Raw genomic sequence first — 24,637 nt, 5'->3', positions numbered from 1 at the left:
GGGCTAGGGCTCGGAGAGAGCTTGCAATAGGGATTTCGTGAACGTTCGAGAAAGCGACGACGGTTTCGTGACGGGCAAGAGGCTCCGGACGTTGATGCGCTGACCGCGACGTGCACAAAGGCGAGGGACGAAGCTCGCGAAACGGGTGCGATAATGCCAGCACTAAATCACCGGATCCCATCAAAACTCCGAAGTTAAGCGTGCTTGGGCCAGAGTAGTACAAGGATGGGTGATCCCCTGGGAAGTCCTCGTGTTGCACTCCGTTTTGCATCCCGGGATACGAAACATCTCCCGTAGAGCTCCGAGACGATTGTTTTGGGGCTGGAAATTTGCTGTGACCGCTACGCAGTCAGTATCGAGGGGCTCGGAGAGAGCTTTCCGGATTGGGGTCGCAATAGCGATTCCGAGATCTTTTTAGAAAGTGCCGATGGTTTCGGCACGCGCTTGCCGTGAACGATACGCAGTCGTCGGGCTAGGGCTCGGAGAGAGCTTGCAATAGGGATTTCGTGAACGTTCGAGAAAGCGACGACGGTTTCGCGAAGGGCAAGAGGCTCCGGACGTTGATGCGCTGACCGCGACGTGCACATAGGCGAGGGACGAAGCTCGCGAAACGGGTGCGATAATGCCAGCACTAAATCACCGGATCCCATCAAAACACCGAAGTTAAGCGTGCTTTGGCCAGAGTAGTACTACGATGGGTGACCCCCTGGTAAGTCCTCGTGTTGCACTCCTTTTTGCATCCCAGGATACGAAACATCTCCCGTAGAGCTCCGAGACGATTGTTTTGGTGCTGGAAATTTGCTGTGACCGCTACGCTGTCAGTATCGAGTGGCTCCGAGAGAACTTTCCGGATTGGGGTCGCAATAGCGATTCCGAGATCATTCTAGAAAGTGCCGATGGTTTCGGAATGCGCTTGCCGTGACCGATACGCAGTCGTCGGGCTAGGGCTCGGAGAGAGCTTGCAATAGGGATTTCGAGAATGTTCGAGAAAGCGACGATGGTTTCGTAACGGGCAAGAGGCTCCGGACGTTGATGCGCCGACCGCGACGTGCACATAGGCGAGGGACGAAGCACGCGAAACGGGTGCGATAATGCGAGCACTAAATCACCGGATCCCATCAAAACTCCGAAGTTAAGCGTGCTTGGGCCAGAGTAGTACTAGGAAGGGTGACCCCCTAGGAAGTCCTCGTGTTGCACTCCGTTTTGCATCCCGGGATACGAAACATCTCCCGTAGAGCTCCGAGACGATTGTTTTGGGGCTGGAAATTTGCTGTGACCGCTAGGCAGTCAGTATCGAGGGGCACGGAGAGAGCTTTCCGGATTGGGGTCGCAATAGCGATTCCGAGATCGTTCTAGAAAGTGCCAATGGTTTCGGCACGCGCTTGCCGTAACCGCGGACCGCGACGTGCACATAGGCGAGGGACGAAGCTCGCGAAACGGGTGCGATAATGGCAGCACTAAATCACCGGATCCCATCAAAACACCGAAGTTAAGCGTGCTTGGGCCAGAGTAGTACTACGATGGGTGACCCCCTGGGAAGTCCTCGTGTTGCACTCCTTTTTGCATCCCGGGATACGAAACATCTCCCGTAGAGCTCCGAGACGATTGTTTTGGGGCTGGAAATTTGCTGTGACCGCTACGCAGTCAGTATCGAGGGGCTCAAAGAGAGCTTTCCGGATTGGGGTCGCAATAGCGATTCCTAGATCGTTCTAGAAAGTGCCGATGGTTTCGGCACGCGCTTGCCGTGACCGATACGCAGTCGTCGGGCTAGGGCTCGGAGAGTGCTTGCAATAGGGATTTCGTGAACGTTCGAGAAAGCGACGACGGTTTCATGACGGGCAAGAGGCTCCGGACGTTGATGCGCCGACCGCGACGTGCACATAGGCGAGGGACGAAGCTCGCGAAACGGGTGCGATAATGCCAGCACTAAATCACCGGATTCCATCAAAACTCCGAAGTTAAGCGTGCTTGGGCCAGAGTAGTACTAGGATGGGTGACCCCCTGGGAAGTCCTCGTGTTGCACTCCTTTTTGCATCCCGGGATACGAAACATCTCCCGTAGAGCTCCGAGACGATTGTTTTGGGGGTGGAAATTTCCTGTGACCGCTACGCAGTTAGTATCGAGGGGCTCGGAGAGAGCTTTCCGGATTGGGGTCGCAATAGCGATTCCGAGATCGTTCTAGAAAGTGCCAATGGTTTCAGCACGCGCTTGCCGTGACCGCGGACCGCGACGTGCACATAGGCGGGGGACGAAGCTCGCGAAACGGGTGCGATAATGGCAGCACTAAATCACCGGATCCCATCAAAACACCGAAGTTAAGCGTGCTTGGGCCAGAGTAGTACTACGATGGGTGACCCCCTGGGAAGTCCTCGTGTTGCACTCCTTTTTGCATCCCGGGATACGAAACATCTCCCGTAGAGCTCCGAGACGATTGTTTTGGGGCTGGAAATTTGCTGTGACCGCTACGCAGTCAGTATTGAGGGGCTCAAAGAGAGCTTTCCGGATTGGGGTCGCAATAGCGATTCCTAGATCGTTCTAGAAAGTGCCGATGGTTTCGGCACGCGCTTGCCGTGACCGATACGTAGTCGTCGGGCTAGGGCTCGGAGAGTGCTTGCAATAGGGATTTCGTGAACGTTCGAGAAAGCGACGACGGTTTCATGACGGGCAAGAGGCTCCGGACGTTGATGCGCCGACCGCGACGTGCACATAGGCGAGGGACGAAGCTCGCGAAACGAGTGCGATAATGCCAGCACTAAATCACCGGATCCCATCAAAACACCGAAGTTAAGCGTGCATGGGCCAGAGTAGTACTAGGATGGGTGACCCCCTGGGAAGTCCTCGTGTTGCACTCCGTTTTGCATCCCGGGATACGAAACATCTCCCGTAGAGCTCCGAGACGATTGTTTTGGGGCTGGAAATTTGCTGTGACCGCTACGCAGTCAGTATCGAGGGGCTCCGAGAGAGCTTTCCGGATTGCGGTCGCAATAGCGATTCCGAGATCGTTCTAGAAAGTGCCGATGGTTTCGGCATGCGCTTGCCGTGACCGATACGAAGTCGTCGGGCTAGGGCTCGGAGAGAGCTTGCAATAGGGATTTCGTGAATGTTCGAGAAAGCGACGACGATTTCGAGACGGGCAAGAGGCTCCGGACGTTGATGCGCCGACCGCGACGTGCACATAGGCGAGGGACGAAGCACGCGAAACGGGTGCGATAATGCCAGCACTAAATCACCGGATCCCATCAAAACTCCGAAGTTAAGCGTGCTTGGGCCAGAGTAGTACTAGGAAGGGTGACCCCCTAGGAAGTCCTCGTGTTGCACTCCGTTTTGCATCCCGGGATACGAAACATCTCCCGTAGAGCTCCGAGACGATTGTTTTGGGGCTGGAAATTTGCTGTGACCGCTAGGCAGTCAGTATCGAGGGGCACGGAGAGAGCTTTCCGGATTGGGGTCGCAATAGCGATTCCGAGATCGTTCTAGAAAGTGCCAATGGTTTCGGCACGCGCTTGCCGTAACCGCGGACCGCGACGTGCACATAGGCGAGGGACGAAGCTCGCGAAACGGGTGCGATAATGGCAGCACTAAATCACCGGATCCCATCAAAACACCGAAGTTAAGCGTGCTTGGGCCAGAGTAGTACTACGATGGGTGACCCCCTGGGAAGTCCTCGTGTTGCACTCCTTTTTGCATCCCGGGATACGAAACATCTCCCGTAGAGCTCCGAGACGATTGTTTTGGGGCTGGAAATTTGCTGTGACCGCTACGCAGTCAGTATCGAGGGGCTCAAAGAGAGCTTTCCGGATTGGGGTCGCAATAGCGATTCCTAGATCGTTCTAGAAAGTGCCGATGGTTTCGGCACGCGCTTGCCGTGACCGATACGCAGTCGTCGGGCTAGGGCTCGGAGAGTGCTTGCAATAGGGATTTCGTGAACGTTCGAGAAAGCGACGACGGTTTCATGACGGGCAAGAGGCTCCGGACGTTGATGCGCCGACCGCGACGTGCACATAGGCGAGGGACGAAGCTCGCGAAACGGGTGCGATAATGCCAGCACTAAATCACCGGATTCCATCAAAACTCCGAAGTTAAGCGTGCTTGGGCCAGAGTAGTACTAGGATGGGTGACCCCCTGGGAAGTCCTCGTGTTGCACTCCTTTTTGCATCCCGGGATACGAAACATCTCCCGTAGAGCTCCGAGACGATTGTTTTGGGGGTGGAAATTTCCTGTGACCGCTACGCAGTTAGTATCGAGGGGCTCGGAGAGAGCTTTCCGGATTGGGGTCGCAATAGCGATTCCGAGATCGTTCTAGAAAGTGCCAATGGTTTCGGCACGCGCTTGCCGTGACCGCGGACCGCGACGTGCACATAGGCGGGGGACGAAGCTCGCGAAACGGGTGCGATAATGGCAGCACTAAATCACCGGATCCCATCAAAACACCGAAGTTAAGCGTGCTTGGGCCAGAGTAGTACTACGATGGGTGACCCCCTGGGAAGTCCTCGTGTTGCACTCCTTTTTGCATCCCGGGATACGAAACATCTCCCGTAGAGCTCCGAGACGATTGTTTTGGGGCTGGAAATTTGCTGTGACCGCTACGCAGTCAGTATTGAGGGGCTCAAAGAGAGCTTTCCGGATTCGGGTCACAATAGCGATTCCTAGATCGTTCTAGAAAGTGCCGATGGTTTCGGCACGCGCTTGCCGTGACCGATACGCAGTCGTCGGGCTAGGGCTCGGAGAGTGCTTGCAATAGGGATTTCGTGAACGTTCGAGAAAGCGACGACGGTTTCATGACGGGCAAGAGGCTCCGGACGTTGATGCGCCGACCGCGACGTGCACATAGGCGAGGGACGAAGCTCGCGAAACGGGTGCGATAATGCCAGCACTAAATCACCGGATCCCATCAAAACACCGAAGTTAAGCGTGCATGGGCCAGAGTAGTACTAGGATGGGTGACCCCCTGGGAAGTCCTCGTGTTGCACTCCGTTTTGCATCCCGGGATACGAAACATCTCCCGTAGAGCTCCGAGACGATTGTTTTGGGGCTGGAAATTTGCTGTGACCGCTACGCAGTCAGTATCGAGGGGCTCCGAGAGAGCTTTCCGGATTGCGGTCGCAATAGCGATTCCGAGATCGTTCTAGAAAGTGCCGATGGTTTCGGCATGCGCTTGTCGTGACCGATACGAAGTCGTCGGGCTAGGGCTCGGAGAGAGCTTGCAATAGGGATTTCGTGAATGTTCGAGAAAGCGACGACGATTTCGAGACGGGCAAGAGGCTCCGGACGTTGATGCGCCGACCGCGACGTGCACATAGGCGAGGGACGAAGCACGCGAAACGGGTGCGATAATGCCAGCACTAAATCACCGGATCCCATCAAAACTCCGAAGTTAAGCGTGCTTGGGCCAGAGTAGTACTAGGATGCGTGACCCGCTGGGAAGTCCTCGTGTTGCACTCCGTTTTACATCCCGGGATACGAAACATCTCCCGTAGAGCTCCGAGACGATTGTTTTGGGGCTGGAAATTTGCCGTGACCGCTATGCAGTCAGTATCGAGGGGCTCGGAGAGAGCTTTCCGGATTGGGGTCGCAATAGCGATTCCGAGATCGTTCTAGAAAGTTCCGATGGTTTCGGCACGCGCTTGCCGTGACCGATACGCAGTCGTCGGGCTAGGGCTCGGAGAGAGCTTGCAATAGGGATTTCGTGAACGTTCGAGAAAGCGACGACGGTTTCGCGACGGGCAAGAGGCTCCGGACGTTGATGCGCTGACCGCGACGTGCACATAGGCGAGGGACGAAGCTCGCGAAACGGGTGCGATAATGCCAGCACTAAATCACCGGATCTCATCAAAACACCGAAGTTAAGCGTGCTTGGGCCAGAGTAGTAGTACGATGGGTGACCCGCTGGGAAGTCCTCGTGTTGCACTCCGTTTTACATCCCGGGATACGAAACATCTCCCGTAGAGCTCCGAGACGATTGTTTTGGGGCTGGAAATTTGCTGTGACCGCTATGCAGTCAGTATCGAGGGGCTCGGAGAGAGCTTTCCGGATTGGGGTCGCAATAGCGATTCCGAGATCGTTCTAGAAAGTTCCGATGGTTTCGGCACGCGCTTGCCGTGACCGATACGCAGTCGTCGGGCTAGGGCTCGGAGAGAGCTTGCAATAGGGATTTCGTGAACGTTCGAGAAAGCGACGACGGTTTCGCGACGGGCAAGAGGCTCCGGACGTTGATGCGCTGACCGCGACGTGCACATAGGCGAGGGACGAAGCTCGCGAAACGGGTGCGATAATGCCGGCACTAAATCACCGGATCTCATCAAAACACCGAAGTTAAGCGTGCTTGGGCCAGAGTAGTACTACGATGGGTGACCCCCAGGGAAGACCTCGTGTTGCACTCCTTTTTGCATCCCGGGATACGAAACATCTCCCGTAGAGCTCCGAGACGATTGTTTTGGGGCTGGAAATTTGCTGTGACCGCTACGGAGTCAGTATCGAGGGGCTCCAAGAGAGCTTTCCGGATTGGGGTCGCAATAGCGATTCCGAGATCATTCTAGAAAGTACCGATGGTTTTGGCACGCGCTTGCCATGACCGATACGCAGTCGTCGGGCTAGGGCTCTGAGAGAGCTTGCAATAGGGATTTCGTGAACGTTCGAGAAAGCGACGACGGTTTCCTGACGGGCAAGAGGCTCCGGACGTTGATGCGCCGACCGCGACGTGCACATAGGCGAGGGACGAAGCTCGTGAAACGGGTGCGATAATGCCAGCACTAAATCACCGGATCCCATCAAAACTCCGAAGTTAAGCGTGCTTGGGCCAGAGTAGTACTACGATGGGTTACCCCCTGGGAAGTCCTCGTGTTGCACTCCTTTTTGCATCCCGGGATACAAAACATCTCCCGTAGAGCTCTGAGACGATTGTTTTGGGGCTGGAAATTAGCTGTGACCGCTACGCAATCAGTATCGAGGGGCTCCGAGAGAGCTTTCCGGATTGGGGTCGCAATAGCTATTCCGAGATCGTTCTAGAAAGTGCCGATGGTTTCGGCACGCGCTTGCCTTGACCGATACGCAGTCGTCGGGCTAGGGCTCGGAGAGAGCTTGCAATAGGGATTTCGTGAACGTTCGAGAAAGCGACGACGGTTTCGTGATGGGCAAGAGGCTCCGGACGTTGATGCGCCGACCGCAACGTGCACATAGGCGAGGGACGAAGCACGCGAAACGGGTGCGATAATGCCAGCACTAAATCACCGGATCCCATCAAAACTCCGAAGTTAAGCGTGCTTGGGCCAGAGTAGTACTACGATGGGTGACCCCCTGGGAAGTCCTCGTGTTGCACTCCTTTTTGCATCCCGGGATACTAAACATCTACCTTAGAGCTCCGAGACAATTGTTTTGGGGCTGGAAATTTGCTGTGACCGCTATGAAGTCAGTATCGAGGGGCTCGGAGAGAGCTTTCCGCATTGAGGTCGCAATAGCGATTCCGAGATCGTTTTAGAAAGTGCCGATGGTTTCGGCACGCGCTTGCCGTGAACGATACGCAGTCGTCGGGCTAGGGCTCGGAGAGAGCTTGCAATAGGGATTTCGTGAACGTTCGAGAAAGCGACGACGGTTTCGTGAAGGGCAAGAGGCTCCGGACGTTGATGCGCCGACCGCGACGTGCACATAGGCGAGGGACGAAGCACGCGAAACGGGTGCGATAATGCCAGCACTAAATCACCGGATCCCATGAAAACTCCAAAGTTAAGCGTGCTTGGGCCAGAGTAGTACTAGGATGGGTGACCCCCTGGGAAGTCCTCGTGTTGCACTCCTTTTTGCATCCCGGGATACGAAACATCTCCCGTAGAGCTCCGAGACGATTGTTTTGGGGCTGGAAATTTGCTGTGACCGCTACGCAGTTAGTATCGAGGGGCTCGGAGAGAGCTTTCCGGATTGGGGTCGCAATAGCGATTCCGAGATCGTTCTAGAAAGTGCCAATGGTTTCGGCACGCGCTTGCCGTGACCGCGGACCGCGACGTGCACATAGGCGAGGGACGAAGCTCGCGAAACGGGTGCGATAATGGCAGCACTAAATCACCGGATCCCATCAAAACACCGAAGTTAAGCGTGCTTGGGCCAGAGTAGTACTACGATGGGTGACCCCCTGGGAAGTCATCGTGTTGCACTCCTTTTTGCATCCCGGGATACGAAACATCTCCCGTAGAGCTCCGAGACGATTGTTTTGGGGCTGGAAATTTGCTGTGACCGCTACGCTGTCAGTATCGAGGGGCTCAAAGAGAGCTTTCCGGATTGGGGTCGTAATAGCGATTCCTAGATCGTTCTAGAAAGTGCCGATGGTTTCGGCACGCGCTTGCCGTGACCGATACGCAGTCGTCGGGCTAGGGCTCGGAGAGAGCTTGCAATAGGGATTTCGTGAACGTTCGAGAAAGCGACGACGGTTTCATGACGGGCAAGAGGCTCCGGACGTTGATGCGCCGACCGCGACGTGCACATAGGCGAGGGACGAAGCTCGCGAAACGGGTGCGATAATGCCAGCACTAAATCACCGGATCCCATCAAAACACCGAAGTTAAGCGTGCTTGGGCCAGAGTAGTACTACGATGGGTGACCCCCTGGGAAGTCCTCGTGTTGCAATCCTTTTTGCATCCCGGGATACGAAACATCTCCCGTAGAGCTCCGAGACGATTGTTTTGGGGCTGGAAATTTGCTGTGACCGCTACGCAGTTAGTATCGAGGGGCTCCGAGAGAGCTTTCCGGATTGCGGTCGCAATAGCGATTCCGAGATCGTTCTAGAAAGTGCCGATGGTTTCGGCATGCGCTTGCCGTGACCGATACGCAGTCGTCGGGCTAGGGCTCGGAGAGAGCTTACAATAGGGATTTCGTGAATGTTCGAGAAAGCGACGACGATTTCGTGATGGGCAAGAGGCTCCGGACGTTGATGCGCCGACCGCGACGTGCACATAGGCGAGGGACGAAGCACGCGAAACGGGTGCGATAAAGCCAGCACTAAATCACTGGATCCCATCAAAACTCCGAAGTTAAGCGTGCTTGGGCCAGAGTAGTACTAGGATGGGTGACCCGCTGGGATGTCCTCGTGTTGCACTCCGTTTTGCATCCCGGGATACGAAACATCTCCCGTAGAGCTCCGAGACAATTGTTTTGGGGCTGGAAATTTGCTGTGACCGCTATGCAGTCAGTATCGAGGGGCTCGGAGAGAGCTTTCCGGATTGGGGTCGCAATAGCGATTCCGAGATCGTTCTAGAAAGTTCCGATGGTTTCGGCACGCGCTTGCCGTGACCGATACGCAGTCGTCGGGCTAGGGCTCGGAGAGAGCTTGCAATAGGGATTTCGTGAACGTTCGAGAAAGCGACGACGGTTTCGCGACGGGCAAGAGGCTCCGGACGTTGATGCGCTGACCGCGACGTGCACATAGGCGAGGGACGAAGCTCGCGAAACGGGTGCGATAATGCCAGCACTAAATCACCGGATCCCATCAAAACACCGAAGTTAAGCGTGCTTGGGCCAGAGTAGTACTACGATGGGTGACCCCCAGGGAAGTCCTCGTGTTGCACTCCTTTTTGCATCCCGGGATACGAAACATCTCCCGTAGAGCTCCGAGACGATTGTTTTGGGGCTGGAAATTTGCTGTGACCGCTACGCTGTCAGTATCGAGGGGCTCCAAGAGGGCTTTCCGGATTGGGGTCGCAATAGCGATTCCGAGATCATTCTAGAAAGTGCCGATGGTTTCGGCACGCGCTTGCCATGACCGATACGCAGTCGTCGGGCTAGGGCTCGGAGAGAGCTTGCAATAGGGATTTCGTGAACGTTCGAGAAAGCGACGACGGTTTCGTGACGGGCAAGAGGCTCCTGACGTTGATGCGCCGACCGCGACGTGCACATAGGCGAGGGACGAAGCTCGCGAAACGGGTGCGATAATGCCAGCACTAAATCACCGGATCCCATCAAAACACCGAAGTTAAGCGTGCTTGGGCCAGAGTAGTACTACGATGGGTGACCCCCTGGGAAGTCCTCGTGTTGCACTCCTTCTTGCATCCCGGGATACAAAACATCTCCCGTAGAGTTCTGAGACGATTGTTTTGGGGCTGGAAATTTGCTGTGACCGCTACGCAATCAGTATCGAGGGGCTCCGAGAGAGCTTTCCGGATTGGGGTCGCAATAGCGATTCCGAGATCGTTCTAGAAAGTGCCAATGTTTTCGGCACGCGCTTGCCGTGACCGCGGACCGCGACGTGCACATAGGCGAGGGACGAAGCTCGCGAAACGGGTGCGATAATGGCAGCACTAAATCACCGGATCCCATCAAAACACCGAAGTTAAGCGTGCTTGGGCCAGAGTAGTACTACGATGGGTGACCCCCAGGGAAGTCCTCGTGTTGCACTCCTTTTTGCATCCCGGGATACGAAACATCTCCCGTAGAGCTCCGAGACGATTGTTTTGGGGCTGGAAATTTGCTGTGACCGCTACGCAGTCAGTATCGAGGGGCTCCAAGAGAGCTTTCCGGATTGGGGTCGCAATAGCGATTCCAAGATCATTCTAGAAAGTGCCGACCGATGGTTTCGGCACGCGCTTGCCATGACCGATACGCAGTCGTCGGGCTAGGGCTCGGAGAGAGCTTGCAATAGGGATTTCGTGAACGTTCGAGAAAGCGACGACGGTTTCGTGACGGGTAAGAGGCTCCGGACGTTGATGCGCCGACCGCGACGTGCACATAGGCGAGGGACGAAGCTCGCGAAACGGGTGCGATAATGCCAGCACTAAATCACCGGATCCCATCAAAACACCGAAGTTAAGCGTGCTTGGGCCAGAGTAGTACTACGATGGGTGACCCCCTGGGAAGTCCTCGTGTTGCACTCCTTTTTGCATCCCGGGATACCAAACATCTCCCGTAGAGCTCTGAGACGATTGTTTTGAGGCTGGAAATTTGCTGTGACCGCTACGCAATCAGTATCGAGGGGCTCCGAGAGAGCTTTCCGGATTGGGGTCGCAATAGCGATTCCGAGATCGTTCTAGAAAGTGCCGATGGTTTCGGCACGCGCTTGCCATGACCGATACGCAGTCGTCGGGCTAGGGCTCGGAGAGAGCTTGCAATAGGGATTTCGTGAACGTTCGAGAAAGCGACGACGGTTTCGTGACGGGCAAGAGGCTCCGGACGTTGATGCGCCGACCGCAACGTGCACATAGGCGAGGGACGAAGCACGCGAAACGGGTGCGATAATGCCAGCACTAAATCACCGGATCCCATCAAAACTCCGAAGTTAAGCGTGCTTGGGCCAGAGTAGTACTACGATGGGTGACCCCCTGGGAAGTCCTCGTGTTGCACTCCTTTTTGCATCCCGGGATACTAAACATCTACCGTAGAGCTCCGAGACGATTGTTTTGGGGCTGGAAATTTGCTGTGACCGCTACGCAGTCAGTATCGAGGGGCTCGGAGAGAGCTTTCCGCATTGGGGTCACAATAGCGATTCCGAGATCGTTTTAGAAAGTGCCGATGGTTTCGGCACGTGCTTGCCGTGAACGATACGCAGTCGTCGGGCTAGGGCTCGGAGAGAGCTTGCAATAGGGATTTCGTGAACGTTCGAGAAAGCGACGACGGTTTCGTGACGGGCAAGAGGCTCCGGACGTTGATGCGCCGACCGCGACGTGCACATAGGCGAGGGACGAAGCACGCGAAACGGGTGCGATAATGCCAGCACTAAATCACCGGATCCCATCAAAACTCCAAAGTTAAGCGTGCTTGGGCCAGAGTATTACTAGGATGGGTGACCCCCTGGGAAGTCCTCGTGTCGCACTCCTTTTTGCATCCCGGGATACGAAACATCTCCCGTAGAGCTCCGAGACGATTGTTTTGGGGCTGGAAATTTGCTGTGACCGCTACGCAGTCAGTATCGAGGGGCTCGGAGAGAGCTTTCCGGATTGGGGTCGCAATAGCGATTCCGAGATCGTTCTAGAAAGTGCCAATGGTTTCGGCACGCGCTTGCCGTGACCGCGGACCGCGACGTGCACATAGGCGAGGGACGAAGCTCGCGAAACGGGTGCGATAATGGCAGCACTAAATCACCGGATCCCATCAAAACACCGAAGTTAAGCGTGCTTGGGCCAGAGTAGTACTACGATGGGTGACCCCCTGGGAAGTCCTCGTGTTGCACTCCTTTTTGCATCCCGGGATACGAAACATCTCCCGTAGAGCTCCGAGACGATTGTTTTGGGGTTGGAAATTTGCTGTGACCGCTACGCTGTCAGTATCGAGGGGCTCAAAGAGAGCTTTCCGGATTGGGGTCGCAATAGCGATTCCTAGATCGTTCTAGAAAGTGCCGATGGTTTCGGCACGCGCTTGCCGTGACCGATACGCAGTCGTCGGGCTAGGGCTCGGAGAGAGCTTGCAATAGGGATTTCGTGAACGTTCGAGAAAGCGACGACGGTTTCATGATGGGCAAGAGGCTCCGGACGTTGATGCGCCGACCGCGACGTGCACATAGGCGAGGGACGAAGCTCGCGAAACGGGTGCGATAATGCCAGCACTAAATCACCGGATCTCATCAAAACACCGAAGTTAAGCGTGCTTGGGCCAGAGTAGTACTATGTGTTAGGATCGAGAGCACTAAGAGGGGGGGGTGAATTAGTGCAGCGGATATCTTTTAGCGATTAAAAACAAAAGCTGCGTTCGTTCGATAAAAATCAGTTTTGAAGCAAAAGCCGACTCAAAGATAACTTATGACTAAGTGCAGTTTACGTCTAAATGTAGTTTACGTCTAAACACAATTTACGTTTAAATGCAGTTTGCGTCTAAATGCAGTTTTACGTCTAAACGCAGATTTACGTCTAAACGCAGATTTACATCTAAACGCAGATTTACGTCCAAACTCAGTTTACGTCTAAAACGCAATTTTACGTTTAAACGCAGTTTACGTCTAAACGCAGTTTTACGTCTAAAACGCAGATTTATGTCTAAACGCAGATTTACGTCTAAACGCAGATTTACGTCTAAACGCAGTTTGCGTCTAAGCGCAGTTTGCGTCTAAACACAGTTTGCGTCTAAGCGCAGTTTACGTCTAAACGCAGCTTACGTCTAAACGCAGTTTGCGTCTAAACGCAGTTTGCGTCTAAGCGCAGTTTACGTCTAAACGCAGTTTGCGTCTAAACGCAATTTGCGTCTAAACGCAGATGACAATTTGCAGTTCTAAATGAAATCAAGATGTAAACGTAAACTGCACAGAACCTTGTTCGTAAAAGCGCAGAAGACAGTTTGCAGTTGTAAATGAAATCAAGACGTTAACGTAAACTGCATAGAACCTTGTCCGTAAAAAAGGCGCAGAAGATAGTTTGCAGTTGTAAGTGAAATCAAGACGTAAACGTAAACTGCACAGAACTCATTCGTAAAAGCGCAGAGAGATAGTTTGCAGTTTGTAGATGGAATCAAGACGTAAACGTAAAAGCGCAGAGAGCAGTTTGCAGTTTGTAAATGGAATTAAGATGTGAACGTAAACTGCACAGAACTCGTTCGTAAAAGCGCAGAGAGCAGTAGCTATGTAGGAGGTTTGCAGTAATGATAAAGTGCTCAAAATAAACGCAAACCAGAGATTTAGAGTGGTTCGGTCAGTCTTGACCTACTCCACTTTTGGCTTCCTCCACCGGCGAGGTCACCGACGTCAACTAGGAGCCTTCCTTCAATAGGCGAAGGCCAACTACCCTCTTACAGATTCACTCCTTTTGACGGGCTCAGGAGACAACCCTTACAAATGTTTTCTCTCCTCTCTTTACAACTCAAACTTGAAGAACAGAAGGAGGAGGAAAACTAGCAGTTTTGAGCTCTAAGAACCACTGAAAAGATCAAGATTTCGGCTTGAGTTCTTGCAGTCTCAGTGCTGAATGGGTGGGGTATTTATAGGCCCCAACCCAATTCAAATTTGGAGCTCAAAACGATCAAATCCCGGAATTCCGGGATCAGGCGGTTGAACCTCCTGACTGGAGTGGTTGCACCGCTTGGCAGAGCTCGAAGACCGAGCTCAGGCGGTGCCACCTCTCTGCTAGGGAGGTTGCACCGCCCAGTCTTGCTCGAAGACTGAGCTCAGGCGGTGCCACCTCTCTGTCAGGGAGGTTGCACCGCCCAGTCTTGCTCGAAGACTGAGCTCAGGCGGTGCCACCTCCCGGCTGGAGAGGTTGCACCACCCAGTCTCGCTGGGAGGCTTAGCCCAGGCGGTGCCACCTCCTAGCCTAGGCGGTTGCACCTCCTGGCACTATTCCAAATCACTGGTTGGGCTCCAAACTTGGCCCAAACCAGTCCGAATTCGGGCCCAATTGGCCCAAGATTAAGTTAATGGGATCACCTCCCATTTTCCAACTTAATCAACGTGCTAACTATGATTAGATCTAAGACAATTTCTGCAGCTTTGCTTCGGTGCGTCAATCGCTTCTTCCGGCGAGTTTCCGGCGAACTTCCGTCGATCATCCGATGAACCCTCGGTGATGCTCCTGCGGACTTCCGGCAAACTCCTGGACTTTGCGACGATCCACTTGGCAAGTTCCGACGAGCTTCGCTTGGCAAGCTTCTGGACTTCTCGGATCTGTTCTCGCAGAACCTCCGACGACCGTCCGAACTTCCGTCGAACTCTCGAACTCCCACTGTGATCATGAACTTGACTCCGGCGCAACTCCTGCTGCTTGTCTAACTTTCATCGTAGTTAATCCTGCACACTTAAAACAAAAACTTCGATCGAGACAATTAATCCTAAGCAATTAACCAAGTTGTCCGGCATGTCATTGGTCCCTCGACGCTTCGTCCGATTCTTCGGCGCATCGTCCTTTCCTGCAGCCTATTGCCCAATCGGCCTGTTGGCTCCGCAACTCCGATATCCTTGGCATAATACCCGCTCTTCTTGGCCCGATGCCCGAGTCCACGACCCGAAGCCTTCTGTCGATACGTCGACCGATCCACCGGCCCGACGTCCAATCTTCTGACATGTTCCTCCGGCACAACATGATGTTCCTGCTTTAATTGTCTCATCCTAATCAAAGCATCCTGCATCACTCAAAACGCATATTAAATCATAAACATATATTAAGTATTTTCATCATCAAAATATGAGATTCAACAATCTCCCCCTTTTTGATGATGACAACTACTTGATGACGGAGTTAACCTTAACTCCCGGAGTTTAAACAAACTCCCCCTATCAATATGCCATATTGATAGAACCTTGAATTCAAACTGAATTCAAGTCATTGCAATATTCATCATGAATACTTGCAACACGTTATCATGATCTTATGCATAAACTTATGCATCACATGTCATGTCATGTCATCAACATACTTTCATCAACATACTTCTCCCCCTTTGTCATCAACAAAAAGGAGAAGTATCACAATCAAGTGTTTGTGATATTGGTTTAACTTATTGCATGAAAACATATTATCAAGTTTTATCATCATGCAGTTTTGAAGCCAAAAAATTTAGCAAATGTTACATCATGCTTAGAATATTCAGGCTATCAAGTTTCAGATATGCAAGTTCTACAGTATACAAGATAGCACTTTTAGAACATGCAAGCTAGCAATTTAGAGATGTTCAAGAAAGCAACTCTTGCTTCTTGAGATATGCAAGTTTGTCAAGTTTTGCTAGATGTGCAAGTTAGCATTTTTGCCTCTTGAGATAGGCAAGATAGCACATTTGCTTCTTTTGAGATAGCAACTTTTCGCTTCTCTTTAGACTACAAGCTAGCAATTTTTTTTACGATATACAAGTTAGCAAAAACTTCGAAAGCAAATGCAAGATAACTTTCTTGTGTAGGCTCATGATTATTGCTTCCTATTGTAATGTGCAGGTTGCAAGTCTTGCTCCTTGAGATATTCAAGATAGTGATTTTCAAGAAGATAATTTTTGCTTCTTGAAATAAGCAAGTTAGCAATCAAGTTTTTGCATCTTCTTGACTTGTGCAAGCTAGCTATCTCCCCCTTTGTCATTGTCAAAAAGAAAGGAAGAATACAGTTTTGTAGTTCTTTTTCCTTTTACAACGATTTCAAAATCATGACAAAGGATGAATAATCAAGTTATGAATGTCAAGATAATTTTTCATCATGAATATTTTATCATTGCATTATCATAAGTTGAAGTATTACATGCATAATATCATATCATCATTCATAATTACATTAATGTTTCAATATAGCAATTTCTTCTCAAAATGTGTAACTTAGCACTCATCATGATTTACATCATATGCAATACATCACATCATAATTAGAAAACACAAGTATTGCATGCATAATTGCAAATCATAAATGTTTCATATCATGATGGTATCAATTTTGTCAAATTATATCCTACCATGCATGATCAATAACTCCTCATTTGTATTTCATGCATTATTTCATTTCATCTCATAAGGAATATCAAGAAAAGTTATTGGATGAGGAGATAAATATTTTATGAATACACGGAATTGTATAAAAATCATATCATAAGTGTTTCGTGTATTCATATTATCACATGAAGCATATTATCATTTTTGAGATTCATAACATGAATAACGTTATTACTATTTCATCAAAATCAATTTCGAGATTCACACAATATCATGAAATCATTAATCTCGATAAGATGGGAAAAGCATTTTCTTTTTAAGTGATTCTTTTAACGCATAAAAAAAAAAACTCATTCATAATTCAAGTGATTTACAAGATATCATAAATGAATTTATCACTTGTATTTCATCAAAATCGAGAACTCTAGAGATAGAAAATGATTGAAGCATTTAACATGATTGATGCATGATTCATATTTAAAGTGTATCTTATGTCATAAATACGAATCAAGCATTTGTCAAATCTGAAATCATCCTCAAAATTACATTCAATAAATTCATGTATGACAAGCATAGATTTATTGAAAAATCAATAAGATAGAGGATTACATTTCAAGTGTTCATCAATTGTAGCATTTCATCATATGGTAAGATATCAATGCGTAAAACTGTGAAACAAGATTTTGTTTGATATCTTGATACAGGGCATGATGTACACATTTCGAATATTTTAGCAAGTGTAGCATTGTATCACATGGTAAGATATCAGCTCGTATGATGCAAATTTTTGTTTGATATCTTGATACAGGGCATATAGCAATGATAGCAATCATATATTTCTTGGTGATGCAAGTACGGCCTAATCATAGCATCAGTGATAGCAACCATATCAACATCAGTAATAGCAACCATATCATTATCAGTAATAGCAACCATATCATTATCAGTAATAGCAACCATATCATTTCATATTTTTGCATTTACATTATTAAATTATTAAAAATATAATTTTCAAGAAAATTTAAAGAAAAGGAAAAATGCATCATGAAGAACATCATGTAATTTCGAAGTAAATTAAAGGCATTTTGATTACCTTAGCGTCGAAAGGCGTAGAGGCGTAGTTTGCCACCTCGCCTTTGTTGATTTTCTCCTCGTTTTCGGAGGAGCTCGATTCATCCCAGTTTTTGTTCTTCTTCTTGCGTTCAAAGCAAGTAGTTCCGTTCTTTTTACTTTTTAATTTTTGTTTCATTTGTAGTTTAAGTTCACCATCACTTGAGCTTATGCTCGAGTGGTCTTCAAATGTTCTATGTCCCAAATCCTTCTTGTTCTTTGGAAGGTGGTTCTCAAGTTCTTCACGTGCATTGCACGTCATTTCATATGTGATCAATGAACCAATTAGTTCTTCAAGTGGAAATTGGTTCAAGTTTTTCGATTCTTGAATAGCAGTTACTTTTGAATCCCAAGTTTTAGAAAGTGAGCGCAAAACTTTGTTAACGAGTTCAAAATCCGAAAAGCTTTTACCAAGTGATTTTAAACCATTGACGACATCCGTAAAACGGGTGTACATGTCAACAACGGTTTTGCTTGGTTTCATATGAAAAAGCTCGAAATCATGCAGTAAAATATTAACTTTCGAGTCTTTGACTCTACTAGTTCCCTCGTGCGTGATTTCAAGAGCACGCCAAATATCGAAAGCCGTTTCGCACAAAGAAACCTGATTGAACTCATTTTTGTCCAAAGCGCAAAATAAGGCATTCATAGCCTTTGCGTTTAAAGAAAAATACTTCTTCTCTAAATCCGACCATTCGTTCATCGGTTTAGAGGGAAGTTGAAAACCGTTTTCAACGATATTCCATAAATCCAGATTTAGAGAAATCAAGAAAACTCTCATTCGAGTTTTCCAATAAGAGTAGTCCAATCCGTTAAAGAACGCTGGACGAAAGACCGAAAAGCCCTCTTGAAGAGCCATTTCTCTCGGGTGTAAATCCGAAATGAGAAATACCCCGCTCTGATACCAATTGTTAGGATCGAGAGCACTAAGGGGGGGTGAATTAGTGCAGCGGATATCTTTTAGCGATTAAAAACAAAAGCTGCGTTCGTTCGATAAAAATCAGTTTTGAAGCAAAAGCCGACTCAAAGATAACTTATGACTAAGTGCAGTTTACGTCTAAATGTAGTTTACGTCTAAACACAATTTACGTTTAAATGCAGTTTGCGTCTAAACGTAGTTTTACGTCTAAACGCAGATTTACGTCTAAACGTAGATTTACGTCTAAACGCAGATTTACGTCCAAACTCAGTTTACGTCTAAAACGCAATTTTACGTTTAAACGTAGTTTACGTCTAAATGTAGTTTTACGTCTAAAACGTAGATTTACGTATAAACGCAGATTTACGTCTAAACGCAGTTTGCGTCTAAGTGCAGTTTGCGTCTAAACACAGTTTGCGTCTAAGCGCAGTTTATGTCTAAACGCAGCTTACGTCTAAACGCAGTTTGCGTCTAAACGCAGTTTGCGTCTAAGCACAGTTTACGTCTAAACGCAGTTTGCGTCTAAACGCAATTTGCGTCTAAACGCAGATGACAGTTTGCAGTTCTAAATGAAATCAAGACGTAAACGTAAACTGCACAGAACCTTGTTCGTAAAAGCGCAGAAGACAGTTTGCAGTTGTAAATGAAATCAAGATGTGAACGTAAACTGCACAGAACCTTGTCCGTAAAAAAGGCGCAGAAGATAGTTTGCAGTTGTAAGTGAAATCAAGACGTAAACGTAAACTGCACAGAACTCATTCGTAAAAGCGCAGAGAGATAGTTTGCAGTTTGTAGATGGAATCAAGACGTAAACGTAAACTGCACAGAATTCGTTCGTAAAAGCGCAGAGAGCAGTTTGCAGTTTGTAAATGGAATTAAGATGTGAACGTAAACTGCACAGAACTCGTTCGTAAAAGCGCAGAGAGCAGTAGCTATGTAGGAGGTTTGCAGTAATGATAAAGTGCTCAAAATAAACGCAAACCAGAGATTTAGAGTGGTTCGGTCAGTCTTGACCTACTCCACTTTTGGCTTCCTCCACCGGCGAGGTCACCGACGTCAACTAGGAGCCTTCCTTCAATAGGCGAAGGCCAACTACCCTCTTACAGATTCACTCCTTTTGACGGGCTCAGGAGACAACCCTTACAAATGTTTTCTCTCCTCTCTTTACAACTCAAACTTGAAGAACAGAAGGAGGAGGAAAACTAGCAGTTTTGAGCTCTAAGAACCACTGAAAAGATCAAGATTTCGGCTTGAGTTCTTGCTGTCTCAGTGCTGAATGGGTGGGGTATTTATAGGACCCAACCCAATTCAAATTTGGAGCTCAAAACGATCAAATCCCGGAATTCCGGGATCAGGCGGTTGCACCTCCTGACTGGAGAGGTTGCACCGCCTGGCAGAGCTCGAAGACCGAGCTCAGGCGGTGCCACCTCTCTGCCAGGGAGGTTGCACCGCCCAGTCTTGCTCGAAGACTGAGCTCAGGCGGTGCCACCTCTCTGTCAGGGAGGTTGCACCGCCCAGTCTTGCTCGAAGACTGAGCTCAGGCGGTGCCACCTCCCGGCTGGAGAGGTTGCACCGCCCAGTCTCGCTGGGAGGCTTAGCCCAGGCGGTGCCACCTCCTGGCCTAGGCGGTTGCACCTCCTGGCACTATTCCAGATCACTGGTTGGGCTCCAAACTTGGCCCAAACCAGTCCGAATTCGGGCCCAATTGGCCCAAGATTAAGTTAATGGGATCACCTCCCATTTTCCAACTTAATCAATGTGCTAACTACGATTAGATCTAAGACAATTTCTGCAGCTTTGCTTCGGTGCGTCAATCGCTTCTTCCGGCGAGTTTCCGGCGAACTTCCGTCGATCATCCGATGAACCCTCGGTGATGCTCCTGCGGACTTCCGGCAAACTCCTGGACTTTGCGACGATCCACTTGGCAAGTTCCGACGAGCTTCGCTTGGCAAGCTTCTGGACTTCTCGGATCTGTTCTCGCAGACCTCCGACGACCGTCCGAACTTCCGTCGAACTCTCGAACTCCCACTGTGATCATGAACTTGACTCCGGCGCAACTCCTGCTGCTTGTCTAACTTTCATCGTAGTTAATCCTGCACACTTAAAACAAAAACTTCGATCGAGACAATTAATCCTAAGCAATTAACCAAGTTGTCCGACATGTCATTGGTCCCTCGACGCTTCGTCCGATTCTTCGGCGCATCGTCCTTTCCTGCAGCCTATTGTCCAATCGGCCTGTTGGCTCCGCAACTCCGATATCTTTGGCACAATACCCGCTCTTCTTGGCCCGATGCCCGAGTCCACGACCCGAAGCCTTCTGTCGATACGTCGACCGATCCACCGGCCCGACGTCCAATCTTCTGACATGTTCCTCCGGCACAACATGATGATCCTGCTGTAATTGTCTCATCCTGATCAAAGCATCCAGCGTCACTCAAAACGCATATTAAATCATAAACATATATTAAGTAGTTTCATTATCAAAATATGAGATTCAACACTATGATGGGTGACCCCCTGGGAAGTCCTCGTGTTGCACTCCTTTTTGCATCCCGGGATACGAAACATCTCCCGTAGAGCTCCGAGACGATTGTTTTGGGGCTGGAAATTTGCTGTGACCGCTACGCAGTCAGTATCGAGGGGCTCAGAGAGAGCTTTCCGGATTGGGGTCGCAATAGCGATTCCGAGATCGTTCTAGAAAGTGCCGATGGTTTCGGCACGCGCTTGCCGTGACCGATACGCAGTCGTCGGGCTAGGGCTCGGAGAGAGCTTGCAATAGGGATTTCGTGAACGTTCGAGAAAGCGCCGACGGTTTCGTGACGGGCAAGAGGCTCCGGACGTTGATACGCCGACCGCGACGTGCACATAGGCGAGGGACGAAGCGCACGAAACGGGTGCGATAATGCCAGCACTAAATCACCGGATCCCATCAAAACACCGAAGTTAAGCGTGCTTGGGCCAGAGTAGTACTAGGATGGGTGACCCCCTGGGAAGTCCTCGTTTTGCACTCCTTTTTGCATCCCGGGATACGAAACATCTCCCGTAGAGCTCCGAGACGATTGTTTTGGGGCTGGAAATTTGCTGTGACCGCTACGTAGTCAGTATCGAGGGGCTCGGAGAGAGCTTTCCGGATTGGGGTCGCAATTGCGATTCCGAGATCGTTCTAGAAAGTGCCGATGGTTTCGGCACGCGCTTGCCGTGACCGATACGCAGTCGTCGGGCTAGGGCTCGGAGAGAGCTTGCAATAGGGATTTCGTGAACGTTCGAGAAAGCGCCGACGGTTTCGTGACGGGCAAGAGGCTCCGGACGTTGATACGCCGACCGCGACGTGCACATAGGCGAGGGACGAAGCACGCGAAACGGGTGCGATAATGCCAGCACTAAATCACCGGATCCCATCAAAACACTGAAGTTAAGCGTGCTTGGGCCAGAGTAGTACTAGGATGGGTGACCCCCTGGGAAGTCCTCGTGTTGCACTCCTTTTTGCATCCCGGGATACGAAACATCTCCCGTAGAGCTCCGAGACGATTGTTTTGGGGCTGGAAATTTGCTGTGACCGCTACGCAGTCAGTATCGAGGGGTTCCGAGAGAGCTTTACGGATTGGGGTCGCAATAGCGATTCCGAGATCGTTCTAGAAAGTGCCGATGGTTTCGGCACGTGCTTGCCGTGATCGATACGCAATCGTTGAGCTAGGGCTCGGAGAGAGCTTGCAATAGGGATTTCGTGAACGTTCGAGAAAGCGACGACGGTTTCGTGATGGGCAAGAGGCTCCGGACGTGGATGCGCCGACCGCGACGTGCACATAGGCGAGGGACGAAGCTCGCGAAACGGGTGCGATAATGCTAGCACTAAATCACCGGATCCCATCAAAACATCTAAGTTAAGCGTGCTTGGGCCAGAGTAGTACTAGGATGGGTGACCCCATGGGAAGTCCTCGTGTTGCACTCCTTTTTGCATCCTGGGATACGAAACATCTCCCGTAGAGCCCCGAGACGATTGTTTTGGGGCTGGAAATTTGCTGTGACCGCTACGCAGTCAGTATCGAGGGGCTCGGAGAGCTTTCCGGATTGGGGTCGTAATAGTGATTCCGAGATCGTTCTAGAAAGTGCCGATGGTTTCCGCACGCGCTTGCCGTGACCGATACGCAGTCGTCGGGCTAGGGCTCGGAGAGAGCTTGCAATAGGGATTTCGTGAACGTTCGAGAAAGCGCCGACGTTTTCGTGACGGGCAAGAGGCTCCGGACGTTGATACGCCGACCGCGACGTGCACATAGGCGAGGGACGAAGCACGCGAAACGGGTGCGATAATGCCAGCACTAAATCACCGGATCCCATCAAAACACCGAATTTAAGCGTGCTTGGGCCAGAGTAGTACTAGGATGGGTGACCCCCTGGGAAGTCCTCGTGTTGCACTCCTTTTTGCATCCCGGGATACGAAACATCTCCCGTAGAGCTCCGAGACGATTGTTTTGGGGCGGGAAATTTGCTGTGACCGCTACGCAGTCAGTATCGAGGGGCTCCGAGAGAGCTTTACGGATTGGGGTCGCAATAGCGATTCCGAGATCGTTCTAGAATGTGCCGATGGTTTCGGCACGTGCTTGCCGTGATCGATACGCAATCGTCGGGCTAGGGCTCGGAGAGAGCTTGCAATAGGGATTTCGTGAACGTTCGAGAAAGCGACGACGGTTTCTTGACGGGCTAGAGGCTCCGGACGTGGATGCGCTGACCGCGACGTGCACATAGGCGAGGGACGAAGCTCGCGAAACGGGTGCGATAATGCCAGCATTAAATCACCGGATCCCATCAAAACACCGAAGTTAAGCGTGCTTGGGCCAGAGTAGTACTAGGATGGGTGACCCCCTGGGAAGTCGTCGTGTTGCACTCCTTTTTGCATCCTGGGACACGAAACATCTCCCGTAGAGCTCCGAGACGATTGTTTTGGGGCTGGAAATTTGCTGTGACCGCTACGCAGTCAGTATCGAGGGGCTCGGAGAGCTTTCCGGATTGGGGTCGCAATAGCGATTCCGAGATCGTTCTAGAAAGTGCCGATGGTTTCGACACGCGCTTGCCGTGACCGATACGCAGTCGTCGGGCTAGGGCTCGGAGAGAGCTTGCAATAGGGATTTCGAGAACGTTCGAGAAAGGGCCGACGGTTTCGTGACGGGCAAGAGGCTCCGGACATTGATACGCCGACCGCGACGTGCACATAGGCGAGGGACAAAGCACGCGAAACGGGTGCGATAGTGGCAGCACTAAATCACCGGATCCCATCAAAACTCCGAAGTTAAGCGTGCTTGGGCTAGAGTAGTACTAGGATGGGTGACCCCCTGGGAAGTCCTCGTGTTGCACTCCTTTTTGCATCCCGGGATACGAAACATCTCCCGTAGAGCTCCGAGACGATTGTTTTGGGGCTGGAAATTTGCTGTGACCGCTACGTAGTCAGTATCGAGGGGCTCGGAGAGAGCTTTCCGGATTGGGGTCGCAATTGCGATTCCGAGATCGTTCTAGAAAGTTCCGATGGTTTCGTAACGCGCTTGTCGTGACCGATACGCAGTCGTCGGGCTAGGGCTCGGAGAGAGCTTGCAATAGGGATTTCGTGAACGTTCGAGAAAGCGCCGACGGTTTCGTGACGGGCAAGAGGCTCCGGACGTTGATACGCCAACCGCGACGTGCACATAGGCGAGGGACAAAGCACGCGAAACGGGTGCGATAATGGCAGCACTAAATCACCGGATCCCATCAAAACTCCGAAGTTAAGCGTGCTTGGGCTAGAGTAGTACTAGGATGGGTGACCCCCTGGGAAGTCCTCGTGTTGCACTCCTTTTTGCATCCCGGGATACGAAACATCTCCCGTAGAGCTCCGAGACGATTGTTTTGGGGCTGGAAATTTGCTGTGACCGCTACGTAGTCAGTATCGAGGGGCTCGGAGAGAGCTTTCCGGATTTGGGTCGCAATTGCGATTCCGAGATCGTTCTAGAAAGTGCCGATGGTTTCGTAACGCGCTTGTCGTGACCGATACGCAGTCGTCGGGCTAGGGCTCGGAGAGAGCTTGCAATAGGGATTTCGTGAACGTTCGAGAAAGCGCCGACGGTTTCGTGACGGGCAAGAGGCTCCGGACGTTGATACGCCGACCGCGACGTGCACATAGGCGAGGGACGAAGCACGCGAAACGGGTGCGATAATGACAGCACTAAATCACCGGATCCCATGAAAACACCGAAGTTAAGCGTGCTTGGGCCAGAGTAGTACTAGGATGGGTGACCCCCTGGGAAGTCCTCGTGTTGCACTCCTTTTTGCATCCCGGGATACGA

At 50.8% G+C, this 24,637-nt stretch overlaps 29 non-coding genes and 7 pseudogenes across 29 annotated transcripts; all 36 read left to right on the top strand.

Annotated features, from left to right (window-relative positions):
- The first annotated feature begins 143 nt into the window (after positions 1-143).
- Positions 144-262, top strand: LOC135600233 (5S ribosomal RNA). Its single transcript, XR_010482559.1, has one exon. It is a non-coding gene; the product is annotated as a 5S ribosomal RNA (ribosomal RNA).
- A 350-nt stretch (positions 263-612) lies between these two features.
- Positions 613-731, top strand: LOC135603032 (5S ribosomal RNA; annotated as a pseudogene).
- Positions 732-1,081: 350 nt separating this feature from the next.
- On the top strand, positions 1,082-1,200 carry LOC135601045 (5S ribosomal RNA). The gene has a single exon (XR_010483351.1). It is a non-coding gene; the product is annotated as a 5S ribosomal RNA (ribosomal RNA).
- Positions 1,201-1,438: 238 nt separating this feature from the next.
- On the top strand, positions 1,439-1,557 carry LOC135601472 (5S ribosomal RNA). Its single transcript, XR_010483765.1, has one exon. It is a non-coding gene; the product is annotated as a 5S ribosomal RNA (ribosomal RNA).
- Positions 1,558-1,907: 350 nt separating this feature from the next.
- On the top strand, positions 1,908-2,026 carry LOC135599611 (5S ribosomal RNA). The gene has a single exon (XR_010481959.1). It is a non-coding gene; the product is annotated as a 5S ribosomal RNA (ribosomal RNA).
- A 238-nt stretch (positions 2,027-2,264) lies between these two features.
- Positions 2,265-2,383, top strand: LOC135601471 (5S ribosomal RNA). Its single transcript, XR_010483764.1, has one exon. It is a non-coding gene; the product is annotated as a 5S ribosomal RNA (ribosomal RNA).
- Positions 2,384-2,733: 350 nt separating this feature from the next.
- LOC135600070 (5S ribosomal RNA) lies at positions 2,734-2,852 on the top strand. The gene has a single exon (XR_010482403.1). It is a non-coding gene; the product is annotated as a 5S ribosomal RNA (ribosomal RNA).
- Positions 2,853-3,202: 350 nt separating this feature from the next.
- Positions 3,203-3,321, top strand: LOC135599869 (5S ribosomal RNA). Its single transcript, XR_010482210.1, has one exon. It is a non-coding gene; the product is annotated as a 5S ribosomal RNA (ribosomal RNA).
- Positions 3,322-3,559: 238 nt separating this feature from the next.
- On the top strand, positions 3,560-3,678 carry LOC135601470 (5S ribosomal RNA). Its single transcript, XR_010483763.1, has one exon. It is a non-coding gene; the product is annotated as a 5S ribosomal RNA (ribosomal RNA).
- Positions 3,679-4,028: 350 nt separating this feature from the next.
- On the top strand, positions 4,029-4,147 carry LOC135599560 (5S ribosomal RNA). Its single transcript, XR_010481914.1, has one exon. It is a non-coding gene; the product is annotated as a 5S ribosomal RNA (ribosomal RNA).
- Positions 4,148-4,385: 238 nt separating this feature from the next.
- On the top strand, positions 4,386-4,504 carry LOC135601469 (5S ribosomal RNA). Its single transcript, XR_010483762.1, has one exon. It is a non-coding gene; the product is annotated as a 5S ribosomal RNA (ribosomal RNA).
- A 350-nt stretch (positions 4,505-4,854) lies between these two features.
- LOC135600321 (5S ribosomal RNA) lies at positions 4,855-4,973 on the top strand. The gene has a single exon (XR_010482646.1). It is a non-coding gene; the product is annotated as a 5S ribosomal RNA (ribosomal RNA).
- A 350-nt stretch (positions 4,974-5,323) lies between these two features.
- LOC135600692 (5S ribosomal RNA) lies at positions 5,324-5,442 on the top strand. The gene has a single exon (XR_010483008.1). It is a non-coding gene; the product is annotated as a 5S ribosomal RNA (ribosomal RNA).
- Positions 5,443-5,792: 350 nt separating this feature from the next.
- LOC135602149 (5S ribosomal RNA) lies at positions 5,793-5,911 on the top strand (annotated as a pseudogene).
- Positions 5,912-6,261: 350 nt separating this feature from the next.
- LOC135601092 (5S ribosomal RNA) lies at positions 6,262-6,380 on the top strand. Its single transcript, XR_010483396.1, has one exon. It is a non-coding gene; the product is annotated as a 5S ribosomal RNA (ribosomal RNA).
- A 350-nt stretch (positions 6,381-6,730) lies between these two features.
- On the top strand, positions 6,731-6,849 carry LOC135604239 (5S ribosomal RNA). Its single transcript, XR_010484207.1, has one exon. It is a non-coding gene; the product is annotated as a 5S ribosomal RNA (ribosomal RNA).
- A 350-nt stretch (positions 6,850-7,199) lies between these two features.
- LOC135601416 (5S ribosomal RNA) lies at positions 7,200-7,318 on the top strand. Its single transcript, XR_010483711.1, has one exon. It is a non-coding gene; the product is annotated as a 5S ribosomal RNA (ribosomal RNA).
- Positions 7,319-7,668: 350 nt separating this feature from the next.
- LOC135599922 (5S ribosomal RNA) lies at positions 7,669-7,787 on the top strand. Its single transcript, XR_010482260.1, has one exon. It is a non-coding gene; the product is annotated as a 5S ribosomal RNA (ribosomal RNA).
- A 238-nt stretch (positions 7,788-8,025) lies between these two features.
- LOC135602944 (5S ribosomal RNA) lies at positions 8,026-8,144 on the top strand (annotated as a pseudogene).
- A 350-nt stretch (positions 8,145-8,494) lies between these two features.
- On the top strand, positions 8,495-8,613 carry LOC135600803 (5S ribosomal RNA). Its single transcript, XR_010483117.1, has one exon. It is a non-coding gene; the product is annotated as a 5S ribosomal RNA (ribosomal RNA).
- Positions 8,614-8,963: 350 nt separating this feature from the next.
- LOC135601764 (5S ribosomal RNA) lies at positions 8,964-9,082 on the top strand (annotated as a pseudogene).
- A 350-nt stretch (positions 9,083-9,432) lies between these two features.
- On the top strand, positions 9,433-9,551 carry LOC135600660 (5S ribosomal RNA). Its single transcript, XR_010482977.1, has one exon. It is a non-coding gene; the product is annotated as a 5S ribosomal RNA (ribosomal RNA).
- A 350-nt stretch (positions 9,552-9,901) lies between these two features.
- LOC135600124 (5S ribosomal RNA) lies at positions 9,902-10,020 on the top strand. Its single transcript, XR_010482454.1, has one exon. It is a non-coding gene; the product is annotated as a 5S ribosomal RNA (ribosomal RNA).
- A 238-nt stretch (positions 10,021-10,258) lies between these two features.
- LOC135602084 (5S ribosomal RNA) lies at positions 10,259-10,377 on the top strand (annotated as a pseudogene).
- A 354-nt stretch (positions 10,378-10,731) lies between these two features.
- Positions 10,732-10,850, top strand: LOC135600123 (5S ribosomal RNA). Its single transcript, XR_010482453.1, has one exon. It is a non-coding gene; the product is annotated as a 5S ribosomal RNA (ribosomal RNA).
- A 350-nt stretch (positions 10,851-11,200) lies between these two features.
- LOC135601405 (5S ribosomal RNA) lies at positions 11,201-11,319 on the top strand. Its single transcript, XR_010483699.1, has one exon. It is a non-coding gene; the product is annotated as a 5S ribosomal RNA (ribosomal RNA).
- A 350-nt stretch (positions 11,320-11,669) lies between these two features.
- Positions 11,670-11,788, top strand: LOC135600234 (5S ribosomal RNA). Its single transcript, XR_010482560.1, has one exon. It is a non-coding gene; the product is annotated as a 5S ribosomal RNA (ribosomal RNA).
- Positions 11,789-12,026: 238 nt separating this feature from the next.
- On the top strand, positions 12,027-12,145 carry LOC135601468 (5S ribosomal RNA). The gene has a single exon (XR_010483761.1). It is a non-coding gene; the product is annotated as a 5S ribosomal RNA (ribosomal RNA).
- Positions 12,146-21,218: 9,073 nt separating this feature from the next.
- LOC135600514 (5S ribosomal RNA) lies at positions 21,219-21,337 on the top strand. Its single transcript, XR_010482834.1, has one exon. It is a non-coding gene; the product is annotated as a 5S ribosomal RNA (ribosomal RNA).
- A 350-nt stretch (positions 21,338-21,687) lies between these two features.
- LOC135600531 (5S ribosomal RNA) lies at positions 21,688-21,806 on the top strand. Its single transcript, XR_010482851.1, has one exon. It is a non-coding gene; the product is annotated as a 5S ribosomal RNA (ribosomal RNA).
- Positions 21,807-22,156: 350 nt separating this feature from the next.
- On the top strand, positions 22,157-22,275 carry LOC135602851 (5S ribosomal RNA; annotated as a pseudogene).
- A 348-nt stretch (positions 22,276-22,623) lies between these two features.
- On the top strand, positions 22,624-22,742 carry LOC135601090 (5S ribosomal RNA). The gene has a single exon (XR_010483394.1). It is a non-coding gene; the product is annotated as a 5S ribosomal RNA (ribosomal RNA).
- A 350-nt stretch (positions 22,743-23,092) lies between these two features.
- Positions 23,093-23,211, top strand: LOC135601571 (5S ribosomal RNA). The gene has a single exon (XR_010483861.1). It is a non-coding gene; the product is annotated as a 5S ribosomal RNA (ribosomal RNA).
- A 348-nt stretch (positions 23,212-23,559) lies between these two features.
- LOC135600357 (5S ribosomal RNA) lies at positions 23,560-23,678 on the top strand. The gene has a single exon (XR_010482680.1). It is a non-coding gene; the product is annotated as a 5S ribosomal RNA (ribosomal RNA).
- A 350-nt stretch (positions 23,679-24,028) lies between these two features.
- On the top strand, positions 24,029-24,147 carry LOC135599730 (5S ribosomal RNA). The gene has a single exon (XR_010482074.1). It is a non-coding gene; the product is annotated as a 5S ribosomal RNA (ribosomal RNA).
- A 350-nt stretch (positions 24,148-24,497) lies between these two features.
- On the top strand, positions 24,498-24,616 carry LOC135602009 (5S ribosomal RNA; annotated as a pseudogene).
- Positions 24,617-24,637: the final 21 nt, after the last annotated feature.

Source organism: Musa acuminata, chromosome BXJ2-1 (assembly GCF_036884655.1).
Source record: "Musa acuminata AAA Group cultivar baxijiao chromosome BXJ2-1, Cavendish_Baxijiao_AAA, whole genome shotgun sequence".
NCBI classification, from domain to species: Eukaryota; Viridiplantae; Streptophyta; class Magnoliopsida; order Zingiberales; family Musaceae; genus Musa; species Musa acuminata.
Note: the sequence above shows the minus strand (reverse complement) of the source record. Positions and strands in the feature narration are given on the sequence as shown.